General features: G+C 42.7%; 1 long non-coding RNA gene across 1 annotated transcript; it reads left to right on the forward strand.

The window, feature by feature from the left end:
• Window positions 1–15: 15 nt before the first annotated feature.
• Window positions 16–26,921, forward strand: LOC109283897 (uncharacterized). The gene is made up of 3 exons (XR_002091219.2): window positions 16–66; window positions 229–302; window positions 26,005–26,921. It is a non-coding gene; the product is annotated as an uncharacterized LOC109283897 (long non-coding RNA).
• Window positions 26,922–27,624: the final 703 nt, after the last annotated feature.

Raw genomic sequence — 27,624 nt, forward strand, 5'->3', positions numbered from 1 at the left:
ACTTCCTACAGACTTGAAGAATTATACATAGAATCCTGTCCCACCTTCCTCTCCTTCCTGAATATGGTAAATATTTTTAATATAAATTTACTGTATATCTAGATCATATCTTTATTATAGCTCTGAATCTTTTTAATGTAAATTCAGCCTTCATCTCTACCATCTGGAAGCTAATAAAGATTGGATTTTCACAGCCAAAACTTCATGTCCTTGCTTGTGTATTTTCAGCTGTCTGGAAAATACAGAAGTCTTCGGCTATCCCTCAATATGAGGATGATGTCTGCCGGGGAGTGGGATTATTGGTGAGTTTTAAGATGGTGGAAGAATCCAATCTGTGCCATGACTGAGCTGAGAGAAGAGAACTTGCTTCGGGAGGTGTGTCAGCCATCCACACATAGTGGCCAGCCCAGCGGAGTTGATGTTTTATGGGCTTTGCCTCAACGTTGGTTATGTTAGCTGCAGAGACGATGTTGGCATTGGTGTAGTGGTCTTACCATCTGATTCAAAGGATCTTCCTGAGGCAATACTGATGAAACCATTCCAGGCACTTAAGATGGCTTCGATATGTCACCCATGTCTCACACCCATAGAGGAGCATGGGGATAACCACTGCATTGTAGACCAGGATCTAAGTTTCCATGTGCAGATCTCAGTCAGTAAAGACATAGTGAAGCAACTTTTTGATGGATACATTAGAAGAACAGCTGTCACCATGACTAAATCTCTCCTTTATGTGCTTACTGTGCCAGATACCTTCCCTAATCTGGAAGCCAAGGGCTAGTTGGAGATGTTTGTTGCCTTTTTGGGCTGAACATATTGTATAAACCATTGACCATCGCATCTTCTATGAAGGTTATGTCCAGTCTAAGAGGGAGATTAAGGCCTGTTCTCTCTCTGAAATGAGCAGAGCATCCGAGCCATTATGAAGGCAGTCAGAAGAGATATCAGAGGATCTCTTATTTCAGAGACTGATAATAGATTGTTGAACAAGGGCAGGAAAAATATTCTACTAAGGTTCCAAGCAACTTGTCTCCAACAACAAGCAGACAACCTGCCCGTAGTTTAGGTCACTGGGTCTGGTTCTTGCAATTGCACTCATCCCAAAACCAGTGACTTAAACCAAAAAGCCTAGTGAAGGAGTAGAAAGGAGACCATATTAACAAAGGATGAGAAAGCATCTGATCAAAATGCTGTGTGAATGTTGCATATGGTATGTCCAAGCCTAGGACAAGGACGGTAAGAGAGGTATGATTTATAATGCACACAAGCTGATTTTATTTATATGGTGGACAACCATCCTCAGGAGAGGCCAGAAAATCTCTTCCTGAACCATCTGCCTTACAATGTTCCCAGCCTGGCAGACTGCTTCCACTATCACAGGCATTATTCATCCAGTGTCCAAGTAATAATGAGTCTTTTTAAAACCAAACTGTGTAACATAGACCCAACCCTTTCCATTAGGTTCACTGATTTGACACTGGGTTCTGACCCTCAATGCTCACAACCACAGAAACAAAGCATAGAAAGAGATAAATAATACAAGGAAGACTGTGCATGGTTGACAGATTACAAATTTCAGTGGTATGGCAGAGTACATATGATCATTTTCCATCAGCAATAGGTTGTGTTCCAATCTAATCCATTTCTAATTATTAACAGATCATGATACATCCGGGTGTGATTCACTCAGTATGTGAATTCTTACTGTTCAATTCAAGAGTAACCAGCTAACCATCTGCATTGACCTATAACCATAGCATTTCAACATCACTTTTTAGAAAATAAATAGTTGCTAAATCCCTGAAGCAAAGGGAAATCAAAGCTGATGGACAATTCCATGAGAACCTCAGTGGTAGGCCAGATGGCAAGCATATAATTCATTATCCAAAATAAGATGGGAAAAAACATGAATTACAGTAAACTCTATATTACAAAGATTACTATAGTAAATAGGAAGATCAATTCCAGCTAGTCTTACAGTGGGGAAAAAACATTGCATTTGATTTTTATGAGCTGATATACATCTCTTTTGTATGTAAAGATACAAAACTTGAGATATTTTATATTCCACTGCTGTCCCTCTCTGCTTCTTTTGCAGCCTTTCTCTTTTTCATTGTGCCACAATCTGTTCCTGTTTTCACCCTATTTTTCCATTGGATTTTTTAATCTCTTCTACTTTCTCCGCAATCTCTCCTTGGCAGAATACTAACTCAGCCCTACAAAGCTACAATGTCAGAGCAGGCTTGAAATTAGGCAAAATGAGTTCCCTCTTTCTTAGACTGAAGTAATAAGTAATGGATTACATATGAATTTTACAATGCTTTTACGAGTACTGTTGTTCGTCCTTCATGGGCAAAAACAACTGCATCCAGCAAGGGGAGGGGAGGAGAGGGAAGAAGAGAGAAAAGAAGTGGGAAAGAAAAAGGGAAGGAGAAAAGAAAAAAAGAGAAAGAAGGAAAAGGAGAAAAAAAGGGAAAGGGAAGAGAACAAAGGGAGGTGGAGGCTAGGTCACATGAGTATGTGGATGACTTATAAGTCCTATCTTTGATTTGAACAATCTGAATGACATGATTATAAATAGCATTGTTTTTAGAAAACTAAATCAAAACTCCACATCTGAAAATTTTTCAGTTTGGGAGATGAGGGAGAGCTGAGATAGTCAAAATCTAAGCCCACAATAGGATATTGTATAAAGGCCTTATTTACAATAAGCCAAACCACAACTTCAGGTCTCAATCTCACAGACTTGCATTTGAGACGAATCATAGCAAAATAGGGCTAGAAGGGACCAGCAGAGGTCAGCTAGTCAAATCCCTTCCTTAAGGCAGGATCATTTCTATCTAAACCATCCCAGACATTTATTTGTCTAACCTGCACTTAACAACTTCCAGTGATGGAGATTCCACATTTCTAGTAATCGGTTCCAGTGCTTAAGCATCCTCATAGTAAGAAAAGTCTTCCTAATATCCAACCTTAATTTCCCTTCTTGCAGTTTAAACCCATTACTTCTTGTCCTGTCCCCAGTGGACATAGAGAACAATTGATCACCATCCTCTTTATAACAACCCTCTTTATACTTGAGGACTGCTATCTATACCCCCACCCCCAGTCCCAGTCTTTTCTTCACTAAACTAATAATTGCAGTTCTTCCAACCTTTCCTCATATATCCTGTTTCCTAGACCTGTAATCAATTTTGTTGGTCTCCTCTGGACTTCCTAGAATTTTTCCACAACTTTCTTGAAGTATAGTGAACAAAACTGAACCCAGTGTTCTCACCCATACTGAGTGGAAAGGAAAACTTGCTGATTACTAATACTTGATCCCATATTTCATTTTTTCTCATACCCTCCCATTCTTCATCTAAAACAAGCTTCCAAATCAGATTTTGAATTTCAAGTCAGAAATATCTGGCAAACAATCTCTATCATTTCTGTCATGTTGAAGTATAGGCAGGAACAGAAGCAGGGAGCGTAGAGATGTACATGTTGCCACAAAAAGGAGTGGTAATGGTTTTTATTAGTAATAACAAAGAAGGAAGACAGAAATTCAGTAGGAGTCCCAGAGGCAACAAGATTTACAATTATCTAATTTCTCCTGAATGAGATTTGATTTCACCAGCCAATCTTCTGAGCTGTTTGGAACAATTTTTAATTTATTTAAATTATATGTAAGTTTCTTCAACCCTCACAGATAATCTAAAAATACTTTAGACCATTCCTACATGACAAACAAACTGTATCCTGCAGCAGCATGCCCAACATGCTGAACATGCACATGCTTAGATTACTGTTGAGATGGACAGTAGAGCCACTCTATATGCCTAAAGCCTTGATTCTCCACTTCATTCAAGTAGTGCTAAAATAAAGTTGAAAGAAAAAGATTGCAGAAAGACAAAATGAATTTTTCTGATTCAGGATATGTTGCATAGGAACAGCTTTAATTAATGGCCTCAAACTCTTTAAGGTCTTTCTGCCTTGGCATTAGACAAGCTCCCACATCCATCGCATACCTTTCCATTTTGTTCTGCCCATGTGCTGCTATGTCTTCGACTGGGCCTCTGTTTCACTTTACACTGCAGAGAAGAGGTGGGGTAGCTGCAAAAAGAGCTAGATACATGGCTACAGTGTTTGTCAACAAAGGATTCCTCTTCACATATAGAATTCTCCATTAGCTGCCTCCAGATGATTTGATACCACTTTGCATTGTTGTTATGGTTCCAGGTGGTATTCATGGATTAAAGAACTCAGCCAAAAAATGTAACTGTCCTATACAGTAGTGAATTCCTCTTTTCTCCTTAATGCTCACTAACAGCATAGTGGGATGAGGGGTCATAATCTGATAGCAGCATAAAGAGTTTTTATTGTAGGACAACCTATACATTTGTAATCCACCAAGAGCATTCATAATGTTAAAGGTATGGGTCACCTGAACCACATAAGTTTTACCAGTGGCATTTTATATAATATATGGCAGGTAGTACACAAGAGTTTAGTTTCCAAAACTAAACTCAGTCTGTTTATAGAACTGGTCCAACTGCAGGCACCATTCTAGCCTTATGCACACAGACTGGCTTCCTCAGACCTTCTCCAAACTGTTCCCTATTGCCACTTATTCCTGTGTCTATGAAAGTTGCAATAAGCCAGTTCAATATAAGCCTTTTTGAAATATCAGGATGAGCTTTTCTCAGAAGGTCATCAGGAGACATGGCACAGGTAGCATGAAGAACAAAAGGATACATTTGCTAATTATGGAAGACTTTCAGCTGACCGATGAAAAGAATTCTTGCTTCCATGACTGGTGACCTCTTCAGCAGCCTCAGAATCCTATCAGCCACTATAGGGAAATGGTTTCTCTGGACTACAGCCAGCCTATTGTTATAGAGTGGACCCATTTAAATGGAGAAACATCAAGGTTAATGACTGTTAATGGTTTTTGTCATTGTTTGCCCCTCAGGTAGGTGCATCACTGCTTGAGTAGTCCACATCATGTTGGAGGCTACAATGCAAAAAATGAAGGGCACAGGCAGTTTACAATTATAATGTCAATTGCAAAACAGAATGAATTTTTCAGATTGATTTGGACATACACTAAACCAGGGGTTGGCAACATTTTTTGGCATCAGATTGGAATCACCCAGCTCAGGTCAAAGGTAAGCCAGTGCTAAACCCAGCCATTGGTAAAGTACCCAGCCACCCAGTCACAGCACAGCATAGCACAACATGGGCAAAGTCTAAGCCACTGAAGGCCAGATCCAATGGCTCTGCATTCTGTATCCAGCCTATGTATTGCCAAGCCCTGCACTAATTTATAGAATTGTGGAAAAATAGGGCTGAAAGGGGCACAGGACATCATCTGGTCCAACCCCCTACTCAAGGCAAGAGTATCTGTCTAAACCATCCTGTTTGTCTAATGTACATTTAAAACTTCCAGTGACAGATTCCATTGTCCCACACCACCTCTTTCATCTCTTTTCTTAGAGCAGAGGAGGGAAGTGTTTTAGAACCCATGCTGTTAAAGGGGTTGATTGTTAACTCTTTAAGTCATGTGCTCAAGAGATCTCAGGTAAAGGGTTACACTCCCCACTACAAAAGAAAGGAAAAACCCCCACAGTCTGTACCAATTTGACCATAGAATAAAATTCCTTCCTCACCCCAAATATGGTAATTAGTCATACCCTTAGCCTCTGGCTTTGGTCCCAGCAAGAGCATTGGCACACCCCAGTTGAAATTCTGGCATCTGGGGTGGCCAGGTGCTAAGGCACATGGTTGATGTCCCAAGGTTACAAGTTTGAAGCTACAGCAGAAGTGCTCATGATGCAGCCTGTCAGATTCCAACAAACCTGTGAATTCTGTTAAATACCTTGTCACAAGGATATAGGAAAGGAAGCTGAAGTCCCTGGCCTTGGCGGGAGCTAACGCCCAAGGCCTCTGAGGAAGGTTTAAAAACATCCTGACTTGTGTAACAGGAATGGGGTGTGGAAACAACCAGCAAAGCCCAGAAGCACGGGAAATACCCATAGTAGAACATAGACATAGCTATGCCTAGATCATTCCCAACCAGCAGCTGTCCAACCTCTCCTTAAACACCTCCAAAGATGAAGAGTCTACTACAACTTCCCTAGACAGTCTATCCCACTGCCTTGCTAATCTCACAGTGAAGAAGTTTTTTCTGGATATCCAATCTAAGCTTTCTTTACTGAAAACTTACAGCCATTGGTCATCTTCCTCCCTGCAGCAAGAAAGAAAAGGTGCTTTCCCTTTTCTTTATGGCAGCCCTTCGAGTGTCTGAAGGTTGCTATCATATCCCCTCTTAAGCACCATTTCTGTAAGCTAAACATTCCTAGCTACTTCAGCCTCTCCTCATATGACTTGCCATTTATCATCTTTGTCACCTGCCTCTGGACCCTCTCCAACTTCTCCACATCCTTTTTAAAATGTGGAGCCCAGACCTGCACATAGTACTCCAGTTGAGACCTAAATATCACCTCCCATGTCCTGCACTTAATGCTTCTATTGATGCAGCCCAAAACCACATTCAGTTTGTGTGTAGTTGCATCACGCTCATATTGAGTGAAAGACTCCAAAGTCCTTTTCCATAGTTCTGCCATCCAGACAGGTGCCAACCATTTTCATAGGTTCATAGGTTCATAGACATAGGGTCGGAAAGGACCTGAGCAGATCATCACGTCTGACTCCCTGCCCTGGGCAAGAATGAATACTGGGCTCATATGACCCCTGGTAAGTTTAAGCTCATATGACCCCCAGCTAGGTAATTATCAAGCTTCCTTTTAAAGACCCCTAAGGTAGGAGCCAGCACCACTTCCCTTGAAAGCTGGTTCCAGATCCTAGCCACCCTGACTGTGAAGTAGTGCCTCCTGATGTCTATCCTGAACCTACTCTCGATCAACTTGTGCTTTTTACAATCAACTTGCAATTGTACATTTGTGCTTTTGATTATGCCTCCCAAAATGTAGCACATTGCCTTTGTCTATGTTGAATGTCATCCTGTTAGCTCTAGCCCAACTTTTCAATCTATTCAGGTCCTCTCAATTGCGCTCACATCCTCCAACATGTTTACAATACTTCCCAATGTAATGTCCTCTGCAGACTTCCTCAAGAAGCTTGCTATGCCAACATCCAAACTGTTAATAAACACATTAAACAGCACCAGGTCCAGGACAGACCCCCTGTAGGACCCCACCCAAAACTTCCTGCCATTCTGACATAGGCCCATTAATAATTACCCTTTGCTTATGGCTATTGAGGCAGTTCTCTATCCATCTTGTAGTAGTTTTATCTAGCCCATCTTTCTCCAATTTGGTTATAAGAAGGTCATGATGGACATTGTAAAAAGCCTTGCTGAATTCCAAGTACACTATATCTACAGCATTCCCTTCATCCAGCCAATTAGTTATTTTGTCAAAGAAGGAGATCAAGGGTTTTTTTTAATAATTTGTTTTTCATAAATCCATGCTGATTGCTTGTGATCACCCTTTCCTCCTCCACATGCTTGCAAATGGCCTTCCGTAAGATATGCTTCAGTAACTTCCTAGGTATTGAGCTGAGGCTAACCAGTCTGTAGTATCCCGGGTCCTCTTTTTTGCCTTTTTAAAAAAGAAGCACTATATTGGCCATTTTCCAGTACTCTTGTCCCTGGCCTGTCTCCCACAGCTCCATAAAGATCATTGCCAAGGGCTCCGAGCTCTCCGCAGCCAGTTCCTTCAGTATCCTGGTACGAAGTTCATCTAACCCTGCTGACTTGAATTCATTCAGACCCAAAAAAAGCTTTCTGACCATCTCTTCTGTTATGTCCTCTCTTAGCTTGCCCCCTTCCTTATCCAGATAATCCTTATTAGGTGTCTGTCTGCAGTTTAATATTTTTGTGAAGACTGAGGCAAAGCAGCTGTTGAGTAGCTCTGTCTACTTTGTATCTTCAGTTAGGAGTTCCCCCTGGCTTGTTACCAGAGGACTCACAGCTTCCTTGGTCCTTCTTTTCTGGTTAACATATTTATAGATCCTCTTCTTGTTGTCCTCAACCTCCTTTGCCAGCTGCAGCTCATCCTTTATCTTTCCCTTTCTGATTTTGTCCCCACAGGTCCTTGCCTTTATCCTTCAATCTATCCTCCCATGACGCCATGCTTAATAACTCAAGTCAGATGAAATTGACCTTTTTGAAAAGTAGCATGCTAATTTTGTTCACCTCATGAATTCTATCATATTGTGAATGTTTCCTCCCAAATTATCTATCACCTTCACATCCTCCACTTATTTTTCTCTGTTGATCAGGACAAAATCCAAGACAGATGATCCCCTAATCGTATCCTCCAATTTCTACAACAGAAAGTTGTCCTCCAAACAAGTTAGAAACCAGCTTGACATTTTGTTTGGTTGCACTGTTCTTCCAGCAGATGTCCAGAAAATTGAAGTCTTCCATCAGTACCTTCCCATAGCTTTTGAAGAGATTTGTCACCTGCTTAAAGAGTGCCTCATCCACCTCCTCTTCCTGATTAGGTGACCTATAATAAATCCCAACCAGTATATCGGTGCTGCATCTTTTACCTTTCATCTTCACCCAAATGTATTCTGCTTTTCTGTCTTCTTCCTTCTGAATCAGGGAACAAGTATGTGTGCTTTTGACATACAAGGCAATACCACCACCTTTTCTACCAACCTTGTCCTGCAGAAACATAGTGTAACCCTCGATGTTGACATTCCAGTCATAAGCGCTTATCAGTCTTACCAGGTCTCTGTGATGCCATTCAGATGATAGTTCTTTTCACAGGCTGCAGCTTCCAGCTTATCTTGTTTATTCCCTATAAACAAGATAAGCTGGATATCATAATATCATATATCATAAAATCATTATATCATAAAATTGAGTGACTGGGTGTCAGGCTGTGGCCTTGATGCCAGGTTCCTGGCCTGTGTGGCACAGCTCCTCATCCCAGTCTGCCACCTCCCTATCAGAAGAGAAAAGAATTAGGAGATCCTGGATTGTGAACTCCTGGCCATCTGTGTAGCCTTCAGGAAATAGCAGCATTACCTAGATGTAGTGCAGCACAAGATACAGGTGTTCACAGACCACAAGAACTTAGCATACTTCCATAAGGCGAAAGGTCTCAATCAAAGGAAACTGCATTGGGCGCTGTTTTTCTCCAATCTCAACTTCCAAATTAACATACTAGCCCACGTCCAGAAATGGAAAAGCAGACATCCTATCCTGAAAGGCAGGATATAATACTGGCCCAGTGCAGGTGCCAGCAGAACCCAGCCCTATTCTGAAGCTGCAAAATGCCACTAGTGCCACACAACCAACAGACTTGCTAACCTTGCTCCAAGCTGCCACCCAAAAGAAAATCTTCCCTGAGGAGCAGACCACCCTCTATCAACAACCCCATCAGGTATGGAAAGATGTCATATTCCTTTTGAGATAGGATCTATGTACCTCCAGGTCTGGCCAGACTGACCGTGCTCTGTGTGAGCCATGACTCACTGTTAGCAGGTTTTCAGGAAACAGAGAAAACCAGCTGATTGGTTGCATGATACTTCTGGTGGCCATGCCTGCATGAGACAGTCCAAGACTTTGTCCACTCCTGCAACCTTTGCACTTGCACTAAAAGACCCATGCAGAGTGTGAGCTCCTCCAGACTCTTTCTGTTTGAATTTAACAGATACTCCATAATCCTGATAGTGATAGATCAGTTAACCAGAATGGCCCACTTTATCCCATGCACAGGTCTTCCCTCAACCAAAGACACTGCCCAATTATGGTTGGACCATGTGGTTCACCTCCATGGTCTCATGGACCATGTAAACTCTGACCTCAGGCCCCAGTTTGTTTCACAATTTTGGTGCGAAGCCCTGCACCTGTTGGGAGTTCATGCCCAGCCCTCATCCACATACCACTCACAAACCAAATGCCAAGCTAAGAGAACAAAGTAGATCATAGAGCAATACTTCTAGTGCTACCTCAGTTTCGAGCAGAACAACTGGTCCCGCTCGCAGAGTTCACCTACAACAAGTCAATGAATGCCTTGACTGCATAGACATCATTGTTTGCCAATTATGGGTTCCACCCCCAGCTATACCCTGCCCTACCCATCACTCTGATACCTGCAGTTATAGACTGGGTCCAACATGTGCAGGGGTCCAAAAGGAGCTAAAAGCCCATCTGGAAAAGACAAAGAAGCATACAAGTGATATGCGGACCAACATCAGCAGCAAGGACCTGCTTACTTAATAGGACAAAACGTATGGCTGTCAACAGGACACCTCTGTACCCACCAGCCCTCACAGAAACCAGATCATAGGTACTCAGGCCCCTTCTGTATTGCCCAACAAATTAATATGATCACCTTGGAATTGCAGCTTCCCCCAACACTGAAAATCCATCTGGTATTTCACACGTCCTTGTTTAAGCCCTACATGGGGAAACTTGCTTCCCCACTGATCTCAACCTCCTCCACCACCCATAATGGTTCACAGCCAAGAAGATGACTTAGTTAAGGGGATTCTGGACTCAAGGTGGAGATGACGAAAACTGCACTATCTAGTAGACTGGGAGGGTTATGGATCAGAGGAATACACATGAAAGCCTGTGGAAAACATCCACACCCCTGACCTAATGCAAAAATTCTGAGGACCAACTGGAAAAGCTGAAACCAAAGCCCCCTAGAAGGGGTCGGGGGCGGCTAAAAATCAGGCTACAGCCTAGAGCTTTGGCCTAGATGGTATAGCTGCTCAGTGCAGCCACAGATATTGCAGAGGCAGACAATTGAATCAGACTCAAAAAAGTATTATACAGAATCATGTAGGATAGGTCCATCAGTGAGATTTACCATATTTTCTCACATTCAATGTGCCCCCAGAATAAGATAAGCACCTTGTTTTGAAATGCAGAATGAAGAAAAAAAATATTTGTCCTTGTAAGTAACTGAGTAACAGGGGCTAGGGAGCCAAGCTTGCTCATTGCTCTGCTCCCTGTAGATAGCATGCAGACTTTACTTTTGCTTTTGCGCGGTGCAGAAAATGCCATTCCCATATTTCCTCACATATAACATACCCTCCAATTTCCTACAGCCAGTTTTTGGGAAAAAATGGTATGTGAAAGTAAGGTAAATCATAGTATGGCTAAAGCCTCCAAATTAGGACTTTCTAGGTCTCTACATGCTGGAAATTGTTGGGTGTCTCGTACTGTATAAATACTCTCCCCTATAGCATCCAATCTCTAACACTGTAAGAGACTGGATGCTGGGCTACATAAAGCTGTGGTCTGACCCAGTAAGTCCTCTCTTAGGTTCTTATGTAACACAAGTGTGAGCCATTTATGTGCATGAATTAAAGCTGATCAAGAATTGGCTGATACTCTTCCATCAGAAATGCAGGTTCATTGAAACTGAAACTTCTGGCAGAAACTTAAAGGTTTTGATGAAACCACTGGGATGTTTCCTTAGACAAACACCTTAGCAATTTGGAAAGATAAACGCCCATCTCAGAATAGCTAGTAATTCAGTGGCTTGAACTTTCACCTGAGATGTGAAGGGAGAAATCTCACTCTGGGTTTCATGAAAAAATTCACAAGGTGTCATTTTAATTCAGATGCAGAATGGAAACAAATGTCAAAGTTTCAAAATGCCCGTGAAACAGTGTTCTCGTCTTTCAAGCAGCACAAGTATGCAAGTTTTTTTTTTCTTTTTTCTTCTATTTCTTTACTCTAAAGTGGATGGTGAAAGCTTCTTTGCACCATGACAGTTTGGTCTTATTTTTTAAGTGCAGCAGTCAGGAACAAGAATGCAATGCTGCATCATTAAAAAAAACAAAAACTATATCATGGCATATCTGCTATAAATATAATGCATATGCACTCAAGATATGCTCAATTAAATAAGGGCTGTTAATCAACATAGACCAAAAATTATTCAAATGGAGAGCATGGAATGGAAAAACCGATTCCCCCATGTTCAGGGCACGTGGAGATTACATTTGGATCAATTTATATGCCAGATTTTGGAATTGGATTTTTTTGTTTCCTGATTACAAGAATAGATATTGTGCTTTCTATGTAATATTCTTGCCTCTTCTTGAATCACTTGCTTGGTCTTTCCAATTCTTTGAGCTGCACTTCTCCAAGATAGCATATGTGAATATGCCTGTGTGTGCATGTAGAACACCTAATAGCATATGTGGATTGCTGTGATACCTTTAGACCAGTTAGATTGTATATCTATTTTACCACCCATTTTATATGTGTGATTCTATGAAATTCCACAGCTCGCTAACCTTAACTCAAATATGCAGTCATTTAACCCAGTAGAAGGACACTTCATGCTTTTATTACATTCAAATTAATTTAGCATAAGCTCACATTTCATCAGCTGAAACCCAATATCTGACTCTCATCATTGGGACACCTACTGTCACCATCGAAGCAGTTTTAGGAGTTGTATGTGGTAAGAGTACCTCCTAGTTCCTTCTCATTATAGACTCCATCTGAAATCCCTTGCCTACCTTCATTCCCAGGTGTGGAGATCTGAAGTATGACTTTAAAGCTATTGGAAAAGATTTTTTTGTTGTTGTTAACAAGATCCTTTTCTCTAATATTTTTCCAAAGTGAACAATTATGAATTGTAATAACTGTATTCCAAGAAAGCTATATTCTGTCAAAATGGAGCACTCTCCCCCAGGGCCACATTAGGAGGTTTTTCTGTCTAGGAATGCAGATGTTCCAAGGCATGTTCTGAGTAATGTTTTTAATCGGCAGATATACAGATATTCAGAGTGCTTAGGCTAATTATGTAATAAGGGAATCACTCCTAAAATTTTATAAACGTTAATATAGACATTTAACTTCAATTTCTTTGAAAGTTGAACAGGAAATGAGAATTCTACTGGTACTAGTACCAAATGCTCATTTTTATACTGAGGTTTTAAAATGTAGGGTATTGCAGATCTAATGCTGTATTCAAGCTGCAAATTACTCTCTTTGGCATTGAAATATTGCTGCAATTAAACCTGCAGTAAAGTATTAGAAGGCAAAAAAAGAAGAAAAAATCCTTTGACTGCTTTTACACAAAACTCTGTGGATCTTCAGAGTACCAGAAATCTTTAAAGATGGACCATTGAATCCTAAGCTATCAGTTTCCATACATAGATACACACATTTCAATAGTTCTCACTATCTTTCATTTCTAACTATGATTTAAGTGGCTCCACATGAAAGCTAACACTGTGTGACCTATCTGAGGCAGCTTCTTTAATGCTGGTTGTAACGTACACCTCAGCCCTGTGCTTATTCATTTGTCTAGGTGTATGTCTCTGTTTCTACATTTATATAACCCAATGAACCATTCATTTCAATGAGAGTCTTGTTTCAGGTATTTGGTAAACAAGCCAAATTTGTTTTCAGTTAAAGTATCTGGGGAGGAAGGACAATTGGCAAACAACTTAGACCAAATACATGCACATACACACACTTTCTCTTTCCCCTGCCCTCTCCTTCTCCCTCCCTTTGACTCCCTTCCACTCCCTAAGTGCCCACATATGTTCCTGTGCAGGTGAGGAAAACTCTCACAGGAACTCAGTACCATCAGAAACCTAACTACCTTCCAAGTGCAAAACACACTTCTCCAATCTTGCCTCTTCTAACATAAACACACAGCAGCATGTAAATGTTAAGGAAAAAGCCCTCTCGAGACAAAATATTACACATTGCTCACACAATTCTCCCTCTGGATGAGAGAGAGAATGAACCACACATGACAGATGTTCGTCACATCGCTTAATGCACAACTGGAGGGCTCTCAGATAATACAGTGATGAGGGTGGAATAAGAACCTATATGGAACAAAACAGAGCACAGGAGGATTAATTCATCACTGGGAGCATTTGGCTATTTTAGTAAACCCCAGGAAACCCCATAATCTTCCACAGGAACATGTGTTGTTCAAAATGCAGAAAAAGAGGAGGGGAAAAAGACCAAAAACAAAATAAACAAGCAAGCAAAATAAACTAGTTTTCAATGTTGTAACTTGTCTTGCCTGGGCAGGGGTAAGTCCCTTTCCAGCATGTCAAAGGAGGTGCCGCTGGGCAAGTCCAATGTGATCCAAAGCAAATGGCTCTGCTGTGACAGAACGGTTGTGCCAACAGGAGGCAGCGAGGATCGAAGAGGGGGTGGGATTCCCAGTGATGCACTACTTCTTGAAGAGGCTGGCCAGCGCAAATGAGAGTCCTCTCTCTCCTCCAGCTGTACCAGCTTGGACGGGGAGGGATAGTGACAAATGGAATACCAAGAGCACGGTCCACAGACACAGAGGAAGTGGTGCTGTCCCAGGAAGTATTCACTGACCCACTCCCATTCCTTGTATTTCTAGTACCAGCCCACTTCCAATTCCTTTTCTTACAAATTTCTGAAAACTCCCTGTAAGGAACTGCTCAACTCTCAATGAAGCCAACGCTTAATGTTTCTGAAAGGCAAACCATGGGAATTATGGATTAAGTGGTCTCATGTTAAAACCTTATTTTTTAAAATCTTGCTTAACAAATGTTTTATGCTGCTACTTGTGATTGCATGACATGGGAAAGATGCATGAAAATCAACAAGGATGGAAAACCCATAGCAAAGATTCAAGTCTTAGATATCCCTAGCAAAGGTTTGAGCCATGAGACCATAACCACCATCACAGCCTCCATGGTTTAGGACAACTTTTTCAAGCTAAAAGCATCCCTTGATAGGCTCAAGGCACCCCTTGGAAAATACCAGCTCTTAGTTTTCACTTGTTTTTGTACTACAAACAAATAATAGAGCACGTCTCCTGATGCTAAGAACTCAGAAAGACCACAACAGGTCAGACGCTAAGAATTCCTATTTGAAATCTCTGGATTTATCTTGGCTAGGGACAGAAGTTACACATACACTGGTTTACATGATCAGAAACTGGCTAAAACTGTAACAGAACAGAAGCTCAGTGTATGTAAACCAGTTTCAAAATAGCTGAAACTGGTTTAAGATAAACCTGGTTGAATGTAGTATCACACTTCACTGATTTGGGTCAAACCAGTTTATGAAATTTCTGTCCCAGACCCCTTCCTGGTTGACATTAAATCAGAGTCCCCCAGCATCCCAGCATGTTTTCCAGCCCTGGGCCAGTCTGTCTGCTCCAGCGAGCTGGGCTGGCCCCACCCCTCTGCTCCCTTGCTGGAGCAGTAAGGGCTGACTGACAAGGGAGTAGGTGGGGAGGGGCAAGCCCGGCTGGGGATGCAGCCCAATCTATAGGTGGGGGCTAAGGGTGACTGTCCCCCCCTCCACCAGACAAACCCAAGCTGGGGTCTGGGGCCAGGGTGGGGGGTTAAACAGCCCCTCCTCAAACTTACTGCTGGCTGCAACTGTGAACTATAAATCCCATAGGCACCTGGAAGCTTCTGGCCTGAGCCACTGCAGGCTTGTGGCTGCATTTCCTGAATCAAAGGTAAATGTCTGTTCCCTTCTGTTTCAATTATTCTCTGCAGTTTAGACTAACTTGCAAAGACTGAATTAATTCAGCCTCAGACTTTTTGTCTGTCTGTACCATGTGAATCATGTTTGCGTGCCTAACTGCACCGACATTGTGTGGCACTTCGTGGTACCTTCGAAAGGATCTCAAGGCACCCCAGGTTGCTGCATCACCCTGGTTGAGAATCACGACCTAGATGATTAGTTATGTCTACACTGCAGTCCAAGGTGTGATTGTGGTATATAAACAAAGCTAATTCACCTATGTTAAAGTAGCTGACTGAGTAATTATGCAGGGTCCAAAGTAAAATTTTATATTTATATGCCAACCAGGTTGCCATTACATCTCCTTGAACTTCTGCACAACTGCACTAAACTTTATTTTTCAAAGCACAGGAAATATGAAAATAAGATCCTGGTCTCCCTCAAGGGTGGGGCATTTCTAAGTGTAGTGGCTGCCCTTATAAAATGACCTCGGTATCATCATGCAGCATGCTACAGTACTAGCATGGATTGTTAATTTAACTTTTAGTAATTTCTCCTCAGCTGTTAGCAGTATTTTTTCCTGTGGTTACCATCCCTTGATGGATGTTAAACTATTCTCTGCTCCCTATTGGTTCTTGTGACACTACAGTTTGTAACTGTGATAGCTGAAATACAAATACAAGTGGGTATGTACTTTTATCAGGTACAATATCATTGTATTTATCAGGTAGGACTCTATTGTGGCGTTATAGCTAGAGCCTTGGGTTGCATCAGGAGCACTGGGAGCTCCCAGATGTGCAGGCAAGCTAACTCCTGCAGGGTGATGATGTTAAGGGACTGTCATTATGACCAACTCCTGCATGGAACACAAATGGATTAATATCCTTTGCACTCTTAATTTCACGGTGTTCTCACACTGTGACCATTCCTATTGGATCCGTGAGCACTGATGGCCAGATTCTCCATTGCCCTGAGCTTTGCATACTCAAACCACTGTTAAATCAGAAGGTTGGAGCTTTGCATTACTTTTCACTACTACAAGTGACTGCTCCACAGGCAAGGAAGAGAGCACCTGGTCATGGGGCTGTTTTCAGAATAATGGCTATGTAGTGATGGATCCAAGCAATCCAGCATTTATTGCATCTCAACATATTAAGCATTTGTCATTATTCCTGTCTATAGATTTTTACCAACACAGCAAGAGAGGCTAGACTACAGAATGCAAAATTCAGTTTCAGGGGAAAATGTACCCACTGAGGTTTGCTGTTTCAGGTCCTGCACTATTACTTTTATTGAATCCCTGATCACCCCAAAAAGAGCCCCACTACATAGTGCCTTGCATGGGTAGTCTTCTGAAGATCTGCACCCTAACAAGGATGGAGTCTCCTCCAAGCTCCCAGAGAGAAGTTCCATCTTTCACTGCTTCAAAGGACAGTCTTCCTGGATCCACTGCTGTTCCTGAATAAACTGGGTGACTGTGCTGGCCTGAATGTCTTTTACTGTCTTACACTGTCCGAGGAATTTTGACCTCAACTCTGTGAGGAACTTGACTCAGTTTTCAATGGCACTGGCTGTCCCAGCCTCGACAAGTCCTGTGTACTCTTCATGGACCAAACAAGCCAATGATCTGAGATTTACCAAGGTCCTTGTACCAAAACAGTTGAGTTCCTACTCAGTGGAGGCTTTTTGGTTCATGGACTTTTTTGTATTGAGAAATCAGGTTCTACCTTTTAAAAATGTAGAATAGTAACAATTTACACAGTGCCTTTCAGCTGAGGATCTCATGGTTTTCCAAACATCAGGTAAGACTCATTGCATCCTGAAGAGACAGATAAGTATTTTAATCCCTATTTTACAGATTAGTAGATAAATTAAACCACCATGGTTAAGTAACTCAGCTAAGGTTACAAAGTCAGTCAGTCTATCACAGCCAGAAACAGAAGCCAGGAGTCTTTGATTTTATTCTTCTAGGATAGCCAGCACTCAAGCCAGATTTGCTTAAATTTGGCCAACAGTATTGTGAAAGACATTGTATATAGGTCCAAGCAGAGATTTAGGTTTACAGTAGGAATGTTTTATCTCTGTGTGACATTATTAGATACTGTCTTTTATTATTTCATCAATAAGGCAAACAGTGCAGTCTTCTTAAATTATTGTCCATATGTAGCAGTGGCAGCAAACACCAATACGGGAGTTGCACTTACTAAAATTGCAATTCATCAGAACCTAATGAAAATCATATTATATTTCTTGACTATGAAACAGAGTAAAAGGACAAAATTTGTTCAGGTTTACATCCTCAGGCAAGTTCTCCTACACAATTCTAGATCGCTGTTCCATGTCTACCTCACTAAATTAGCATGAAATGCCACAAACTTCAAACGACAGTGTCAATTGTCTTTAGCTCTTTCTTTTATCAACAAGTAAGTCTTTATAGATTTCATATGTTGGCAAAGCCAAAGGCATGGTCAGTGTAGAAATGCTTACAGATGGCAGAATTCATGTCTTTTAAAAAAAGAATCAAAGGAAGGCTAAGAATATACAAACCCTGGTGGTTAATACATGTAGGTAAACAAATAAACTAACATGTTGCTTATAACATATGACTGAATGTATCGGTATGACTGATTGACTGTATACCATCAGCCTTTTTTTGTTTTGAAACAGTCCATTTAAGGGCCACCTCAGAGAAGCACTCACTAGATAAGGGCCTGTCAATATTCTTGCTATCAACTCCAGTTTTTAGGGATTTATAACTTGTTGGTAAAACTGTTCTAAGGTGAAACTTGGCAGGCAAATTCTCAGCCTGACAGTGGTGTTTTTATTACATTATTTTAAAATGAAATGGCTTTTTTTAACCAAAGGAAGGTGCAAGATGCATCTAAGTGAACTAGTTTCACGAGTTTTTCTTTGGCTGCTATAACTCAGCACAAAGACGATTTGTTTTTTCTAAAATTTTGTGTGTATGAATTAAGGAAAATGTGCTGGACAGACAGCACTAGAGACTAGAGTCCTCTGCACACAAAAGAAGTACAGAACAGGTAGTATCTGGGCAAATTTTGAAGGCCCACTCCAGCAATGCTGAGGATGCTGCTGATCATAAAAAGTGAAATGATATGGTTTTAAAAAATCCATTTAATTTATGCAAATAAAATCAAATTGAACTCACATGTAACTGTGCAGTACAGCAGGTTTTTTTAAGATGCCTCTGAACAAAGTACATAGGAGTTTATTAAGAAAGAGTAGGGACAGACAGAGATAGACAGAAAAGAGGCGCAAGAGCAACATCGAAGACTAATTACAACCAAGGTACAAGCACCTACACCAGTGAAGCACTTTAATGCAATTCCTAAGAAAGGGATGGTGTATGAAGCCAGGCTTATCAGGATGAGACTCAGGGAGAGTCATTCCACCACTGTTATAAGGATTGCAACAATCTTAATCTATTATTTTACAACATGAGAGCCATTTTATAAACTACTAAAAGTAATCTTCATTCATAATTATTTTGAATAGTTATTAGTAACTAATAATAATAATAGTAATGGTCTTGAATTCTTATCTCAGCAGCAATTTCAGCTGCCTAATTTTTCAAAAGTGGCCAATAATTCTGGATGCTTCTTTTCCTAAGTGACTTACAGCGCCTTAACCTGATTTTTCCAGGTCAGGGTTCAGCACTTTCTCAAAATCAACAGTTGACTCAAGTTGGACACAGAAATTAAGGCCCCCACAATCATGAATCTCTTCTGAAAATAAGGGTCAAATGGTGGCTCCAATGCAAAGTAGGCATCTAACTCTAGGAAGACAAAGGTTGGGATGATGGTGATGAAAGAAAAGAACCTTTTTGACAAATAATGATGATGAAATATTTGGTATGTTTGAAATGAAAGTTACAGAAGAAAAGAAACACTTTATGTCAGTTTCTTCTGGTTCTACTGTACGAGAATAGATGCATCACATACGTGAGCTTTTTGTGAACTAAGCTGACGCTCATGTTTTACAAAAGTCCTCAACTGGAAACTACTAAGGAGATATGCTCAACTGGGACATTCACTAGTCTTGTTCTGATCCTGTCATCAATCAAAACCAGAGCAAAAGAGACATAGCCAATGGCTATTCACTGTCTGCTAGAACCCTGTCTCTTAATTATATACATAAGAAACATGCCTTGTAAAAAAACCTCAGAAAATGCAAAAGTGGGGGGCGGGGTATGCATGAACCCTGCTTGACACTCTATTGCAATCAGGTCATGTCTATGTGGCACTTCATTATGACATGTAGACCTGCGTCAGATTGTTGGCTGTTTTCAAGGTCTTATTCTAACCACAATGACCTTTCTCTGTTGTTCTGCCTTTCTGTCTGCAATGGGATAACTTTTGAATGCCATCTCCAATCAAATTCCTAAATTCCTAGCTTTTGAAGGCAAAATCTCATTGTATTAGATTAAATCTTAATGGAGCCACAATGAAGACCCATGGAGACCCATGTATCTGGGTAGCAGATCAAGAAACTTCAACAAGGCTGAAACAATTGGTGACAGATAGGGGGGACAAGGCTGAACTCCTCAACGAGTTCTTTGCCTCAGTGTTCCTAAGTGAGGGGCACGACAAGTCTCTCACTGGGGTTGTAGAGAGGCAGCAGCAAGGCGCCAGACTTCCATACGTAGATCCTGAGGTGGTGCAGAGTCACTTGGAAGAACTGGATGCCTTTAAGTCGGCAGGCCCAGATGGGCTCCATCCGAGGGTGCTGAAGGCACTGGCCGACATCATTGCAGAGCCACTGGCGGGAATATTCGAATGCTCGTGGCGCACGGGCCAAGTCCCAGAAGACTGGAAAAGGGCTAACGTGGTCCCCATTTTCAAAAAGGGGAGGAAGGAGGACCCGGGCAACTATAGGCCAGTCAGTCTCACCTCCATCCTTGGTAAAGTCTTTGAAAAAATTATCAAGGCTCACATTTGTGAGAGCCCAGCAGGGCAAATTATGCTGAGGGGAAACCAGCATGGGTTTATGGCGGGCAGATCATGCCAGACCAACCTAGTCTCTTTCTATGACCAGGTTATGAAACGCCTGGACACAGGAGGAGGGGTGGATGTTGTATACTTAGACTTCAGGAAGGCCTTTGATACGGTATCCCACCCCATACTGGTGAACAAGTTAAGAGGCTGTGATGTGGATGACTGCACAGTCCGGTGGGTGGCGAATTGGCTAGAGGGTCGCACCCAAAGAGTCGTGGTAGATGAGTCGGTCTTGACCTGGAAAGGTGTGGGCAGTGGGGTCCCGCAGGGCTCAGTCCCTGGACCGATACTCTTTAATGTCTTCATCAGCGACTTGGACAAAGGAGTGAAATGTACTCTGTCCAAGTTTGCAGATGACACAAAGCTATGGGGAGAAGTGGACACGCCGGAGGGCAGGGAACAGCTGCAGGCAGACCTGGATAGGTTGCACAAGTGGGCAGAAAACAACAGGATGCAGTTCAACAAGGAGAAATGCAAAGTGCTGCACCTAGGGAGGAAAAATGTCCAGCACACCTACAGCCTAGGAAATGACCTGCTGGGTGGCACGGAAGTGGAAAGGGATCTTGGAGTCCTAGTGGACTCCAAGATGAACATGAGTCGGCAGTGTGACGAAGCCATCAGAAAAGCCAATGGCACTTTATCGTGCATCAGCAGATGAATGATGAATAGGTCCAAGGAGGTGATACTTCCCCTCTATAGGGCGTTGGTCAGACCGCAGTTGGAGTACTGCGTGCAATTCTGGGCGCCACACTTCAAGAAGGATGCGGATAACCTGGAGAGGGTCCAGAGAAGGGCAACTCGTATGGTCAAGGGCCTGCAGACCAAGCCCTACGAGGAGAGACTAGAGAAACTGGACCTTTTCAGCCTCCGCAAGAGAAGGTTGAGAGGCGACCTTGTGGCTGCCTTTAAGTTCATCACGGGGGCACAGAAGGGAATTGATGAGGATTTATTCACCAAGGCGCCCCCGGGGGTTACAAGAAACAATGGCCACAAGCTAGCAGAGAGCAGATTTAGACTGGACATTAGGAAGAACTTCTTCACAGTTCGAGTGGCCAAGGTCTGGAACGGGCTCCCAAGGGAGGTGGTGCTCTCCCCTACCCTGGGGGTCTTCAAGAGGAGGTTAGACGAGCATCTAGCTGGGGTCATCTAGACCCAGCACTCTTTCCTGCTTATGCAGGGGGTCGGACTTGATGATCTATTGAGGTCCCTTCCGACCCTAACATCTATGAATCTATGAATCAAGCTCTGTAACCAAGGAAACACTTGATCAAACACTTGATGGCAGCCATTAACATCTTCCAGCGTAACACAACTCCTCCCCTGTTTCTCAGCTTTGCCCATCCTCCCCAGTAGGGGTGTACGAAGCTTCGGTCACTGATTTGATTCAGAAAAGATTCGGCCCAATTTGAAGGCCAAATCACCAAATCCAAATTGAATCAGGAAACCAAAAAAACCCTCCAAATTGATTTGAAAAAGATTCAGAGATTCTAAAGACAGTCTTTCGGGGAAGAAAAACTGAGAAGAGGGAATGGGGGAAGACTGACATCTGTAGCTGGCCAGTGGCTGTGATCTTTTCTTGAGTCTCCTTCCAATCACAGTGCTCTGGGGGAGGGATGTAGAAACAGCACATAAGCTTCTATCTGCAGTCTTTCTGTCCCTTTTGTGAGCTGTTTCTGCCTGAGCAAAAGAGGGGCAGGTGGCTGGCCCAGAAACAGGTGGGCAGGCAGAGATCTAACCAGCACCGGGAAAGTCCCCTGTTACAGGCTATCATCCCTGCTGTTTTCATCCTGCTCTGCTTTAAAACACAGAAGTGACATGAGTTTTGCTTTCAAGAACTTGAGGTGCAGTTTCCCAGAAACCCCTGATCCTATCTCCTTGAAACTTTGCAGGCTTCACACCCTCAGAAGGGGCTATCTGTTTTCATCCAAATCTGACAAAAATGACAAGGTTATAGGTATTTCAGTGATTCCCCTTTATAGTCTATGGCCAAATTGCCGAATCTCTCTGAATGAGCACCGGATCTTCTGAAGCCAATTCAGGACAGTGCCCCAAATCACTGTCCTCCGAATCAGCCAAATCTGAATCGAGTGCTTCCCTATTCACACAGGCCTACTCCCAATGCATAATAAAAATGCTAACACTCTAAAAGACTTAAATCCATGACACAACTAAAAGGAAATGAGAGTGGGGAGCCATTAAAAAAGCCTGGCATGCAGTGTGGAGAAGAATATGGTGGAGCTGCTGGTGTTTGACAGGGGTTAATGAAGAGCTTACAGAGCCCCTGCCATAGTGGAAAAGGGGGATAAAAGGTACATAGAGTTCTTGGCTGGTAGAGTATGGCAAATTGGAAATAATGATGCGGAGGAGGAGAATATGGGGACACAAAGAGATCTTGCCATAGTATAGAAGTAGGGAGTAGGTGACACTGATTGCCCCTGACACGGACTGAAGAAACACAAAACTGCAGAACAACAGGTAGACCTTTGCATGGAAGAGGTGCAGGAAATACTTCAAATAGAGTAGGATAGGGGTGGTACTCAGAAAGTTTGTTGTAGGGAGGAGTGAACGGATTCCCTGATGTGTGCAATGAGTTCAGCCTACAAAACCTACAGGTTGTGTATGTGATATGTTCATTTATTATGGCACTGCTGGAGTAATGATGTAAAACTTAAAAAAATAGCCAATGAACCTGCAAAATTTTGCTCTAATCTTGTTTTCAAACATTATAATCTACAGATTTTATCTACTTTGACAGAAAAGCACCCAAATAAGAAACCTTGTCAAATTTTAGGAGACAGCTTGTGACACTCTTATTATCAGTTCTTTTTATTGTGATAGTGCCTGGGGACCAGACTACAGAAGTAACACTTTTATAGCATATGGAGTAATACTGAAGTAGAACTGATGTGCATAAGAAGATAATCTGGCTCAGTGAACCTAATCCTCCCTCTCACTTAAACCAGGATAAATCAGGAGTTATTCCACTGAAGTCAACAAATTTTGGCAGGTATAAAAAAAAGTTGGAATAAGGTGAGAATCAGGACCTTCATTTAAGAAGAAATAGCACCATCTTACTTATTTGTTGCTAAAGAAATTCTCTACTATTTGCACTTATATACTGTATTGCCCACACATGCCAAAAATGTAGCTTGCAAGTTTTCAGAGACTTGGTCTGATGTGCATGAGGTAAGAGTTTTCTGCAACAATAAAATGCACTAAAATGTCTACTGCATTAAGTACTGAAACAAAATGAATTGTCTTTCAAAAGCCACACAGGAGCCATGTTATCTAGGTTAATAGGTTAAGACATGTTGATTCCCTGCCCACCTGTATTCAGCATGGTTTAACTGTTTTATTTTTATCATATGTGAGCAGTCAGAGTAAAAACCTCCTTTCCTTCATTTCAAATGGCATTTCTCCAAGATGATGATACATCAAAATGAGTATTTGCCCAATTCAGAATTGTGTTTTCTTGCATGGTAGCAGAATGCAGTATAATAGATCCTCACTACGGTACTTCTCTGCTAACAAGCAGACTTCATAGCAAAGGAAACTGAAACCATGCACTTTCTAGTGCCGCTGAAGTATATTTCCCCTCTCTCCACTCTCTTTACTATTTATGTCGATTATCCTCCCTTTTTGAGTGCATAATTTCTTCAGACATTAATAGGAGCTCTGTTCATGTAAGTCGTGAGGGTAATCAGACCTTAAACAAGCTCTTACTTTTTCAGCCAAATCCCTTGGTTCAACAAAAACTGCATTCCATTTCAACATGTTAAAATATTCTTTATTATCTCACAATACTCTGTTCCATAAGAATACTATATTCTATAAAGAGTTCTACAGTTTACCATTATTATTCTGCTGTAATATACAGAAGGATCTTTTGCATACACATGATATTAAGTTATATGCTGCATAAATATATATTGATCAAAGAAAGATATAGCAGAAATCATACTGTGGCAAATGTACATGATAATGTAAACCACCTCTCAAACATATGCACAATTGCACACACATACACACAAACACACACACAAGTAGTCCTATTGACTTTATTGATTTTGATTTTAAAAAAGAAACTTGTTTAAGTTAGGGCTGTCAATTAATCACAGTTAAGATGCACGATTAACGCATTAATCGGGTCTTGCGTTAATTTTTTTAACGCGTTAATTGCGTGCATGGTTTTGGAGCCTGTGCCCAGGCTCTGCTCCACCACCTCTGGGCCACCCAGTGGGGCAGCGGTGTCAGCACAGAGGACCACAGGGCAGCCCAAGCATGGGCTCTGGGTGGCTGCAACAGGAGCAGGGTGCAGGGTGCATGCACACAGACACACACAAACAGCCTACACACTGTGTGTAGAGCAGCGCCACAGTGGTAAGTCTGTGAAGGCGGAGGAGAGGGGTGAAGGAAAGGGAAGGGGTAGGGGGGCAGATTGAGGCCCCCATGGAGAAGGAGGGAGTGGAACAGGAGCAGGGGCTGGGTGAATGGGGCCCTGGGGCCAGGACATGTCATGAGATGGAGCCATAGGCAGCTCATCCAGGGGTGCTGGGGGGGTGTGGCTCCCCACCACTGTGTGCACCCCTAAGGGAGGAATGGAGGGCATGTGCCCCCCAGATTTGTCGATGGGATGAGGGTGGGCTGCCCACTGCGGGCTGAGACTCTGCACCCTGCTGCCTTTGCCCCAGGACCTGCATTGGTCATGCCATATGTCCCCTGCTTGCCCTGCCATGGGAGGCACAACATGGCATTGCGTGGCTCCTAAGGCAAAGGCATTGGGGCACAGAGCCCCAGCTAGCAGTGGGCAGCCTGCCCATACACAACTCTGGGGAGCACATGCCTCCCCCAGAGGTGCACGCAGCGGCAGGGAGCACCCCACACACACATGCACCCCTGAACAAGCCTCCCACAGCTCTTTCCCTTGTCCCACCCCCACCCTGCCCCAGCCCCACTCCTTCCCTCACTGTGGGGGCCTTGATCTGTCCCCACTTCTTCCCTCTCCCCCCACCATTCCCCCTCCACAGACTTACCTGCTCGTCGCTCTGTGTGTATGTGTGTGTGTGTGTGTGTGTGTGTGTGTGTGTGTGTGTGTGTGCCCCTCACTCCCAAGCCACGCCCCCCCCAGCCCTGCTGCTGCCTTCACCCCTGACCCACAGTTCCCTGCATCCTGCCAGGTCATGTGGGGACCGCCCCCCCCCCCAGGCTCCAAATCCCACACGCATACCCATAGCCTCCCACACTTTCACAAATTCCCCACCACAAACCCCACCCCAACCATACAAAGTACCTGCATAATTTTGAGTTCTCTGCACATGGTTTTGAATATTTAGCTGTGATTAAAATGGCAATTAATTGTGACTATTTTTTTTAATTGTGCAACTAATCACGATCAAATGTTTTCATTGTCTGACAGCCCTAGTTTAAATATAAAGTGATTTCAGTGCAACTATTTGTGTCACTGCCTAGGTGAAATTTACTGAACTGGACTCTCTGTTTTCACCTTTAACTTTTCAGACCTAAATGATCAGAAGCCCACCTGCACATGAGATCATATTTCCCAACACATGGCAGATGATACTAGTTCATGTGATCAATCTGGAATTGGAATTGGAATTTGAGACAAGGAAGCAGGAGATCTTGATTCTATTCCTAGCCAATTTCTCCATCAGTAAAATAGAAACAATATTACCCACCCACTTACATACATGGGTGTTGTGAGTCATAATATATTACTGCTTGTTGATGCTTTGAGTTTATCTAATGGAAGCCACCATAACAGTTCAAAGAATTGGCACTGAGCAAAATAGTGGTGCTCAGCACTTCTATAGCCAGGAGTCCCCTCAAGTTTTATTAAACTTTTGCCTAAGTAAGAAACAAGAGTTGACTTTTTTATTCAAAGTAGACCATGCAAAATGCTATTTGCAAAGTGTTTAAAATCAAAATGTACACTCTTACAGCTTTACAGGTCTCCTAGGAAAATGGAGGGGTCCCTGCAAAGGGATTTTTCATTAACAAGGACTAAGTACAGATAGTCACAAAGTCTGAGGCAGAATCAATCCAATCTGTGCAGGTGTCTCTAAGCTGCATCAATTGGATCAGGAGCCAACGGAACATGTATTTGCCCTTCGTTGGGGGTGGGTGAACATATATTTGCCCTTGCACTAGCCAAGGACAGAAAGTGGGCAGTGTTCCCGCATGCTTCCCCACATACCATAGATTGCTGAGGGCAGCCAAGCACAGCCATGCAAAGGCCATCCCTGATTGGCTACCAACACATGCCCCAATCCTCCACTGTCAGCCAAGGAGACAGGGAGAGCCAACACAGAATCTCTCCCCAGCCCCACCTGACAGGCACAGGCAGGATGCAGGGCTGGGGAGCAGAGGTTTTGCTTTCAGCTCCGTGACAGCCTTGAGGCAGGACAGGAAGGGGAGGGGAGGGATAGGACAGGGCAGGGCTGGCCCAGTGCTCAGCTGGAGTAGACAAGCACCAGCCAAGGCTAGCCCACCCACCTGCAAGGGGAGGCCAGCAGGGGAGCCACAAAGGCTTTTGGGATAGCAGGGGACTGTGACCTAACTTGAGTCAGGGGCAGGATCTAGGACAGAAGTTTGATTGAATGGTATAACTTAAACCAATTAAATCTGATACTACATTCATCCTGCTCTATCGTGGACAAGGTTCTGCCATTTTTAAACCAGCCAATGTGCACTGAACTTCTGTTTTGTTACAGGTTTAGACTGGTTTCCAGCACCCTAAACCAAAAATAGTGTCATGTCTGCACCTGGCCAAGGACTTCTGTCCAATGTTTCATAGTGAATTATTGGGTTGGGTTAGGGGTTGCTTTTCTGCCACATGAAAGTACTGTAGAAGTTCTGCTTGATTGAGTCTTCATATGTTTTGAGGTTATGTTCAAGGGGATCATGAGAAGACTTATTTTCTCAAGGCTATGTGAGAGACAGGGCACAGAACAGAGTGGTGTTGCAAGCTGACTATCTACCACAGATAATAGAATCAAGCATTAAACAGAAGCAATATAGGCAGATGTACTTTTGATCCTGTACCAATGGCCCAACCACATTTCCATTAACATGGGTCTAGCCTTTCCTCCTCCATTACCAGCACAGTCACAGAGTATC

This window comes from Alligator mississippiensis, chromosome 3 (assembly GCF_030867095.1).
Source record: "Alligator mississippiensis isolate rAllMis1 chromosome 3, rAllMis1, whole genome shotgun sequence".
Lineage (NCBI taxonomy): Eukaryota > Metazoa > Chordata > Crocodylia > Alligatoridae > Alligator > Alligator mississippiensis.